This window comes from Elephantulus edwardii, unplaced genomic scaffold, assembly GCF_000299155.1.
Source record: "Elephantulus edwardii isolate Elephantulus edwardi_28Jun2011 unplaced genomic scaffold, EleEdw1.0 scaffold00034, whole genome shotgun sequence".
Taxonomy (NCBI): Eukaryota; Metazoa; Chordata; class Mammalia; order Macroscelidea; family Macroscelididae; genus Elephantulus; species Elephantulus edwardii.
This window is the reverse complement of record NW_006399784.1, coordinates 5,037,620-5,048,450: the sequence shown is the minus strand read 5'-3', so window position 1 is coordinate 5,048,450 and position 10,831 is coordinate 5,037,620.

The window sequence follows — 10,831 nt, the reverse complement described above, 5'->3', positions numbered from 1 at the left end:
TCCTGAAGGTATGCTGTGTGAATACAACATCTGCTCTATGGGAAAAGATGAGCAATCTCCTCCCAGACACTTAATAATTGCTTCGAAAAGCCCAGTGGAGGATCAGCTGTGATTCTGATCTGACTCAGGAGAACACAACAAACAACAACCTTATGAAAAACAGCTAATGGTAACCAAGGAGGTTCAAGATGTGTTGAAAATACTGGCAAAAAATAAGGCCCTCAGGTATCAATGAAATACCAAATAACATTTCTCAGTTTACAGAGGCAACTCTGGACATGTTCAGTAAATTTGGAGGAAAATTGCAAGACAGACTGACTGGAAGTATTTTTTTACATTCCCAAGAAAGGTAATACAACAGAATCTGGAAATTATTGAACAATAGCATTAATCTCACATCCAAGCCAAATATTGCAAACTATCATGCAAATATAGTGAAATAATACATTGACAGGGAACTATCATCAGTTCAATCTGGGTTTAGAAGAGGCTGATTTATATCAGATAGATCCTGACTGAGTACAAGGAATACCAGAAGAATGTCTGTGTTTTATTGACTATGCAAAGATGGATGTTTGACTCAAACATTGAGAAGAACAGGAATTTCAGAACACTTAACTGTGTTCATGTGAAATCTGTACCTAGACTAAAAAAAATATTGTTTGAACAGAACAAAGAAACAGTGCATGGTCTAAAATCAGTACCTATTTAATCAGTAGTCTGAGCAAAAAAAAATTCATAAAGCTCAAAACTATGAAGAAGAATGTGGCATAAAGATCTGAGGAAGATTCATAAACAATCTGCTAAGAAAATGACACTGCTTATTGCAAGTGAGGAGGACTTGAAATATTTGCTAAAGAAGATCAAAGATCAAAATACGGAATGTGTCTCAACACATTCAAGAAAACAAAGGTCCTTATGGTGTCAATAAATTAATTTATGACAGATGAAGAAAGGACTGATACTGTCAAAGATTTTATCTTACTTGGATCCACAATCAGCACCCTTAGTACCAACAAACAAGGGATCAGGAAATTCATTTCATTGGCAAAGTCTCCTGTCAGCGACTTTTCCAACATACTTTTGAGCAATGATATCACTTTGAAGATTTAAATGTATCTGATTTAGGCTGTGATCTTTTCAGTCACTTGCTATGCATCTGAGAGCTGGACAAGGAAGAAAGAAAATAGAAGAACTGATGCTTTTGAATTGTGATACAGAGAAGAGCAATAAACAGCCAATGGATTGCCAAAAATAGAACAATATGTCTTGGAAAAAAATGGCAAATTATCAGTTCATGTATTTTGGGCATGTTGCAATTAGAGGTTATTCCTTGGAAAGACAAACCATGCATCAGAAGTGAAGAGCTGGCAAAAGAAATAAGACTCCCAACAAAGTGACTTGATATGATAACTAAAGCAATGGGCTTAACTATATCAAAGACAGTAAGGATAGCACAAGATAGGACAAGGTTCAGATATGTTGTTCATAGCATTGCTCAACCCAGAGGTACCTGACAACAACAACAATTATCACTCAAAGTACCTCCTATAACTGTCTGTCCACTCTTCCCTATTTATTAAGTTACATTTGGAGTTGATAGCCAAAAGCTAGGTCACTTCAACCACCAGTTATTTAGCAGGAACATCTTTACAAATTCCAGCCTCTGAAATCCAATCATCATAAGTCAAAATCAACTTGAAGGTAGTATTTGTTAAGTAATTTAATAAGTAAAAAGTCATTGATGTCCCTCGTAAGATACCCTTAAATTTTCTCATAGATTTTCCTAATTATCAATATAAAAGATTTGAAGAAATAGAAGCAACATGTGTTCAGTGTCTCACTTCACCTACTTCCTTGTTCTCATGAGTCCTTTTACCTACTTTTCATTAGTCTGCCCTGATTTCTTTGAATCTTAGATGCATGGTTCAGTGCTTACTTTCACGGCTGGACTAATTCACCTATTTCAATATAATTAACAACAATGAAGAGTAGTATGGATTGAAAAAAATTTTCATTTATATTATATATTATTGGTGGTTCTCTCTCTCTCTCTGTGTGTGTGTGTGTGTACTTAATAAAAATCTGAATGGGTTCTTTTCTCTAAAATCCATTCAACCGTAAACTTGTTTAGTGATGTATTTGAGAAGTTATTATAGCCTAGAGTGAAGTGATTATTCTTTATCTACTGTATAAAATGTACATGTTTTCAACTATTTTTAATAATTTCTTATTAAAGTATTACTACTAAAATTCTAATTTTTCTATCATTTATGAAAATAGTAGGTCCTGTATTTAACAGAATGATATTTTAAAAGTCATTCCATAATGATTTAAAGTTAAGAATATTGCACTATATTCATGTATTATATTGCTTTTATAAGTGTCTTTAAGTTCAGTGTGACTTACAATGACCCTATGGACAATAGATCTGGACTTTTCCTGTCTTGATCCATCCTTATCATGCTTGATACAGTTGAATCCATTGACATAAACACTGTATCAGTCCATTTTGTTGAGAGTTTTCCTATTCTACACTGACCTTCCACCTTTCCAAGTATAATGTCCCTTTCTAAGGAATTGCCTCTGCTAGCAACATGTCTAACATATGTGAAATGACGCTTCACCACCATGGCTCCAAGGTACATTCTGGTTGCACTTTCGTTAAAACATATCTGTTTGTTCTTTTGGCCGTCTATGGCATATTCATCACCCTTCTCCAACACCACATCTCAAATGTTCTCCTGTCATCCTAGTTCACTGTGCAATATTCAGATGCAGAGCAGGTGATTAAAAAGATTGTGGCATGAATCACACACACTTTAGTCTTTAAACTGTCATTATTACTCTTCAGGACTTCAGAGAGATTTCTGACAGCATACTTTCACAGTGCTATATGTCTCCTGATCTCCTGATTTCTGGTACCAAAAATGTTGGCTCTGGATCCAAGCAAGATGAAATCAGTAGTTACAATTTCAATATTTTCATCATCTATCATGTTGTTGCTTATTGGTTCAGTGGTGAGGATTTTTATTTCCTTGTACCATATAATGTTGTTGTTGTTGTTAAGTGCCATAGAGTCATAGATGACCCATAGCGACTCTATGAAAGAAAGACATGAACACTTGTATAAATTTCATCGTTTCTCCAAGTTCATAGGGTTTCTGGAGGCAAACTATTTCGGAAGTAGATGCCACTCCTTCTTCTAAGCTTGTTTTAGTCAGGAAGCTCCTCCAAATATTGTCCACCATGAGTAACCATTATTGCATTTGACACATCAGTGTCAAAGTGTTTAGCATCACAGCAACCACAAGTTACCTCTGAAGAGCAAATGGAAAACCAGTACTACACCACTTAGAAGAATGTTTGAACAAGAAAAATTAAAACCAGTCCTGTGGGCTGCAGATTAAAATCACCCACCTTTGTCTTGGTGGCATTGCTTTCTGTCCAGTAGGCCAACTGATCTCTCTCTATCTTGTTGTTGTTGTTTGGATATTAACCCACATGATTGATTTAGATCAGCTTGTGAGAATCTTCACATAGCTTAGAGGGGAGAATTAGAAATATACAAACAAATTAAAGAGGGAATGTGCTATCAAATGAATACATTCCAGTCTACTCAAAGACTTAATTAACATTATCTGAATTTTCCAGACTGGCTATCAGTTCTCTGAAGGAGCCTTTGTGGTACAATAGTTAAAGAATTTGACTATTAACTTAAAATTTTTAAAAGAAATCTGTTCTCTAATTTCATATATGTAAATTTATAACACATTATTTCCTTTATTACCCTAAAATTGACAGCCAATTACTTTATTATATTTGATAACTGATAGAATATATGGCTTTTTGTAAAATTGCATCTCTTGCTGAGAGCTTCCTGGTCTATTAAGAAATCCTTCCCACCACACAACCCAGCACAATCTACTCCACACTAGATGTTTTATTCTAGGTACAAGTGGTTAAAATACAGTTTTAGTAAAGTCAGAAAGCACAGAACAACAATAGGACAAGGGGATATCTATTTTAATGTCTTTGCCTGTTCTACTATTATTTTTTATTCCAATTGATTAGATAAATTTTGCTTGCTCAATTTGAAGGGGCAATAATAGATCATGTTCAACATGAAACTACTTGTTGTAGGTACACAGTGAGTTTTCTTTTTCACCTTTTATATTTGTGTATATATACATATATATGTATATATACACTCATGTATTATCTCAGTGACTGTATCAATCCATCTCATCCAGAGTCTTCCTCTCCTGTGCCATTCCTTCACCCTTTCAACCTTGACGTCCTCCTTCAAGCTTTGATCCTTCTTGGCAGCATATCCAAAGAATGTGGGAAGAAGCTGCAAAACCTCATCTCTAAAGAAAAACTTGGCTTCATCCTCTCCAGAACAAAATTGTTTGTTCTCTTGGGAGTCCATGAAAATGTTCAATATCTTCTCCATCATCACAACTCATAGTCATCAATTTTTCTGTCATCCTTACTCATTGTCCAGTTCTCTGATACATAGGAAGTAATAAAGAAGACTATGGCCTGGATCAGGTACACCTTAGTCTCCACACTGACATCTTTATTCTTCCACACTCTGGAGAGAATGTTGTCATCAATCTGAGAGCAGATTTTCCTAATGAAATTTGTCTATTTATATTTTGATTGCTAGTACTGAGACAGCATTAAACAACAATAACAATGACGACGACCAAGAGAGAGCTACGTTGGCCTAGTGGAAGGAAGCTGTGCAACCAAGCCGAAGGTGGGTGATTGTCATCTGTGGCCCTCGGCCAGGTTCAAATTTTCTTCCTGTCAAACATTCTTCTAGGTGGTATAGCACTGGTCTGTGCGTTGCTGTACAGAGGTAACTTGTGGTTGCTGTGATGATGAAGCCTGTGACAGTAATGTGCCAGTCGTGGTAATGGGCACCCATGGTGGACAGTGTTGGCTGGAACTTCCTGACTAGACCAAGCCTGGAAGCAGGAGCGGCATTCACTTCCAAAATGGCTTGCCTCTGGAAACTCTATGTACGAACAGTGCTCAGGCTGTTCATTCATAGGGTCGCTATGAGTCGTCTACGACTCGACGGCATTAAACAACAACAAACAACAGTGCCGAGAGTGTTGATTGTGGAACCAAGCAAGCTAAAATTATTAACAATTCTCAATCTCTTCTTCATCTATTAAGATCCTGCCAATAGGCCTAGTGATGAGAATCTTGACTTTCTTGAAGTTATGCTTCAACCTATGCTGGAGACTAAAGTCCTTGACCTTGGGTAGCAAACACTTTAGGTCCTACTCAGTTTTAACAAGCAAGATCGTGTCACCTGCATAATGCAAGTTGTTGATAAGTCTTCTTCCAATTCTGATGCCATGTTCTTCCTCATAAAGTTCAGCCTCCTTGAGTGGTCTCTTCCATGTATATAATATCCCTGAGATCTGCATTTTGTGGAAATTGTTGCTTCCCTGAGTCTTTGTCCTCTGGGGTGGAACCTGCTGCCCTTCAACCCTGTGGCTTCTAATGACTAGATGCAGGTATGATTGGATATAAGAAGGTAGCCAGAGTTGAGAACTGAATTGCTGAGAAATTGACACTATCCTGAATCTTTATCTTCTGGGGCAGAAATAGACACCTGCATATCATCCCCAGAGAATGAGGAGATAAATTATCATTAACAGCTACTTAGAGTTGGGAACCACACTGTTTGAGACTTTGTCACTTTCTTGAGTCTTCTTTCTGAGTAATGTGTCCTGGGCAGCACTCCTGGGACTTTGCCTACCATTGGTGGAAATATTTCTTTTCAAAAACCAACAGGACAGGATAGAGAAAAGGACCAACTACAGCTAGACAAAAAGACCCAAGATTTCTGCCTCTCAGAAAACAACCAGATGAGCAATTAGCCACAGGAAAAAGGGACCACGCAGGGAAGATTGACAGTGGAAGCTCAATTGGGAAGCAATATTTTAAATATGCAACTTGTCAAAAGTACCATAAAGATCAGAAGTGTTTACAATATACTCAGACACAACTTCCTCACACATACCAAGAAGAACTTCACATAATGTAAAAAAGTAGTAAGAGGCTTCATATATTATGAAAAAAATAAAACAAGCCTTCTGCTAAAAAAACAGATCAGAATGCAGGCCCAATGAATATGCAGAAAAATTATTCATTGGAAAAAGGGAGACAGAAAAAATATATAGAAATAGAGTTATATGAACACCTACTGGTAAAGGTACAAATAATAGAGGGAAGACTTGAAACCTAAATAAAGCAAATATTCTCAATGCACGGAATCAGAAGAAGTAGATCAATGTGAAGCTGCACAAACAACAAATGAAGAAGTTACAAATATTGGAAGAAAAGATTGAAATAATGAATAGCTAGTAGAATTTTAAAAATTAGCACAGGATAGAGAAGGTACTACTGACACAGTATTGAAAATAAAAGAAAAGCATGAAAGTACAGTCTGGGGTATAAAGACTGAAATGGGAAACCTAATTCCCTAACATGATGAAAGAGTAAAAAATAAAAATAGAAGAGGTAGAACAAAAAGTCAGTAAGCTGTGAAATAAGGTCTCAAAGGAAACTTACTACAAGGGAAAAGAAAAAAAAAAATAGAAAACTAAAAAAATGTTCTAAAAATATTAGAATCATGTGACATAACATCAAACAGAACGACATATATATGATAAGAATTCTAGAACAAGAGTGGGAGAGGAAAAAAACTGAGAAAATTGTGGAAGAGGTACTAGAAGAAAACTTCCCAGGTATCAAGCAAAATGAGGAAATTCACTTTCAAGAATCTCAGGGAACTCTAACTAGTCTAAAGACCAAGAAAAAAACATTAATACACATCATGCGAAAATTCTTCAAAATTGAAGACAATGATAGAATACTAAAAGAAGTGAAAGAAAAAGAAAAAGTAGCCTAAAAGGGAGAAGTACTTAGATCAATCTCTGATTTCCCAGTAGAAACCATGTAACAGAGAAAATAATGGAAAGGTATATATATATTTGAAATAAAATAAATGTCAGTCTAATATCCTTAATTGAGCAATGGTGTCCATCAGATATGAAAAAGAAATTCAATTATTGAGCAAAGAGCATGAAATTAAGAAACTAATAAAAACAAGATCATCTCTACAGGAAATACTAAGGTATTTCCTTCACAGAGACACCAAAGGAAGTAGATAGACAAAAGTAACCAGAAACAACAGAAAAATAAACACAGGAAAATTACAGAGATAAAATCTGGTCTGTTAATAATCATGCTTAATATAAATGCCTTAAATGTACCACATAAGATAAAAAGAATATGAATGGATGTGGAAAACTCAAAGCCCATCAATGTGTTGCCTTCAAGAAACATATCTAAAAAATGAGGAAAAACTAAAAATAGGCAAAAAATCAAAGCCCGGAAAATATATCAAATAAATGGCAGCCACAAAAAAAAGCATGAATGACAATACTAATCTTTGATAAAATAGACTTCAGAATGAAAACATCCATAAAAGATAATGAAGGGCACTCAATTTATAGTGATTGAAGGCACAGTAGATCAAGAGGAAAGAACCTTGGTCAATATCTATGAATCAAAAAACTTTTTCAAGTTCAATAATTTGCAAGAATAAATATTATATGATGCCACTGTTGTAGAATGGGACTGTCCTTGGGGTTGGGGAGAGACTGAGTAAGATGGGTTCAATAATGTATACTGCACTGAAACAGAGGAGGGAGAAAACTGTTTAAAAGAGATATATAACTAGGTATTTCTGTCATCACAGGAGACTAGAGCGAGGGCTACATGGTGGAGGGGACCTGGGGGAGGGTTTGTAAAACATTGAAAGAATCTTTTCTTTTACTTTTCCATAATTTTTGATTCATGTACTTATAACTTGTTAGTCAAATTTGTGTCTTCTAGGTTGCAACACCCCCATGATACATCTTCAAGGATATGAACATGTACGGCCAAGCACAATCAATAAGAGTGCATCTAAATTCCAAAATCAATCTCCATAATAGTCTATGTGCTTCCTACTGCCAAAGGGGCCCTTTAGAGTAGTGAGAGAAGATCTTCACCCTGAAACCCACAGCGTCCCTTTTCAGCAGCAAGTAGCTAAGAGAATACGCCATCCCCTTTTCCTTATGACTCAGGGTGAAGTCTCTCTCAGGGAGGAGTGATAGGGAATGGCAAAGGACACACTGACAAAGAAGATTAATCAGAACTGGCTTTGACAAGCACTGTGGCATTTGGACAAGAACAAACTGGGAGGAGGGTAGAGAGAATAGTGCAACAATGAATGAATGGAAACCCAAAATCTCTGTAAATGTTTATGAAAATTAATAAAATATTATTATAGAAAAAAATAATTTGCAAGAATAGACATCGTGACAGAGTAAGGGTGAAGACAGAATAATAGAATTCTGTACAATGACCTACTCATTGAAATATCTTTTGTAAGAAACAAACAGTGACTATGCGCATGTTCCTCACATGATGATTTACACAGGAATCAGATTGAATACATCTGCCGAAGAAATCACTGGAAATGCTCAATATCAGCTGTGAAAACTAAACCTGATGCTGATGGAGCAGACCATGATTTGCAAGATCCAACTGAAGCTAAAAAAAAATCAAATCAAAACTGCAAGAACCAAAGTTGGACCTTGAGTATATCCCACCAGAATTTAAAGACCATGTAAGGAGCAGGTTTGAAACCATGAGCACTGATGAGTGAAAACAAGATGACCTGTGGAGAGATATCAAGAATATCTATCATTAAATGTCACTGCAAAGAAAGAGAAGTGAAGATGTATGTTAGAAGAGACTCTGAATATTGCATTATAATGCCGAGAGCAAAGGGAAGAAATCAAGAGGTTAAACAGGGGATCAGAAGATTTTAAAAGGCAGCATGGAAAGAAAAAACAAAATGTTGTAAGAAAATGTGCAAGAAACTGAAGTGGGAAAATCTAAAGATGAACTCTCTTGGTATTTCTTTTTTTTATTATTATTAAATTTTATTAGTTTTAATGAACATTTACAGGGATTTTGGGTTTTCATTGCTGCACCATTCTCTCTACCCTCCTCCCCAGTTTGTTCTTCTTCCCCGCCATCCGAATGTCTGTTTTAATTGTCCAATTGCCACAGTGCTTGTCAAAGTCAGTTCTGATTAATCTCCTTTGTCGGTGTGTCCTTTGCCATTCCTTATCACTCCTCCCTGAGAGAGACTTCACCCTGATTCGTAAGGAAAAGGGGATGGCGTATTCTCTTAGCTACTTCCTGCTGAAAAGGGACGCTGTGGGTTTCAGGGTGAAGATCTTCTCTCACTACTCTAAAGGGCCCCTTTGGCAGTAGGAAACACATAGACTACTATGGAGATTGATTTTGGAATTTCTTAAGCTGAAGGAACTGAAGAACAAATTAAAACCTCAAGTTATAATAATTAAGGAGGCTGATGGCAGAATGTTGAATGACATAGGAAGCATCACAGAAACTTGTACACCAATGTTCAAAAGAGGGTTATTCATCATAGGAAGAACATGGAAACAGCCCAAATATCCAAACATAATGGAATGAATTAAGGAATTATGGTACATTCACACAATGAAACACTACACAGTTCGCAGGAGAAATGATTTTGTAAATTACTACCTAACTTGGGAGGGACTGGAGAGCATTATGTTAAGTGAACTAATTCAGTCGCTTAAGGAAAAATTCTGAATAAGGTAGTTATTGTAGGAACTATACAAGGATCCAAGGTGGGGAGGGGAGCAGAGGGGTACAGATGGAAGGAGCCTAAATAATAGGGTCGCATAATTTGATGGGTGGAGGGAGGCGTGGATAAAGGAAAGGGGAAAGATCCATTGTGAAAAAGAATATATATGAACTTTTTAAGTAAACCAGTATGAAATAAGAATTTTATTAAAAAACTGGCTGACATAGAAGAATTAAGTGAATAAATATATGATCAAGAGCCTATGATGATGAAGAAGGAAGTTCAAGCTGCTCTGAAGAAGTTGGCATAAAACAAGGCCCCAGGAATTGATGGAAAATGACTTGACATATTTCAACAAACAGATGCTGCCCTGGATGCACTCAGCAGGTTATCCACAAAAGACTGTAACAGTGCATCAACATAAAACTGCCAAATGTGCAAGCTAGGTTTAGAAAAGGCCATGGCACTAGGTACATCATGACCAATGTTAGATAGATCTTGGCTGAAAACAGAAAGTAACAAAATAATGTTTATTTGTATTTCATTAAGTATGCGAAGGCATTTGGCAGTATGGATCACAGCAAATTGTGGCTAACCTTGAGAAGAATGATAATCCCAGAAAAAACGAGTGTGCTTATGCAAAACCTACACTTTTACCAGGAAGCAGTAGTCAGAACAGAGCAAGGAAAACGGGATCAGGAAAGTTGAGCATCAAGAATGGATCTTATCTCCATACATTTTTAGTCTATATGCAGAACAGATCATTCGGGAGGCTGGACATTATGAGGACGAATGTGGCATGAGGTTTGGAAGAAGACTTACTAACAGCATGCATTACTCAGATGACACAACCTTGCTTGCTAAATCTGAGGAGGACCTGAGACATTTGCTGCAGAAGGTCAAGGACTGTAGTCTTCAATATGGATTGAAGATCAACATCAAGAAAACAAAGAATTTCACTATCGGGCTCTTTAACAGCCTCATGACAAATGGAGAAGTGATTGAAGTTGCTGATAATTTTAGCTTGCTTGATAGCACAATCACCATTCTTGGCAACAGCAGTCAGGAAATGAAAAGACAAATTGCCCTGGAGAAGTCTGCTGTCAGGGA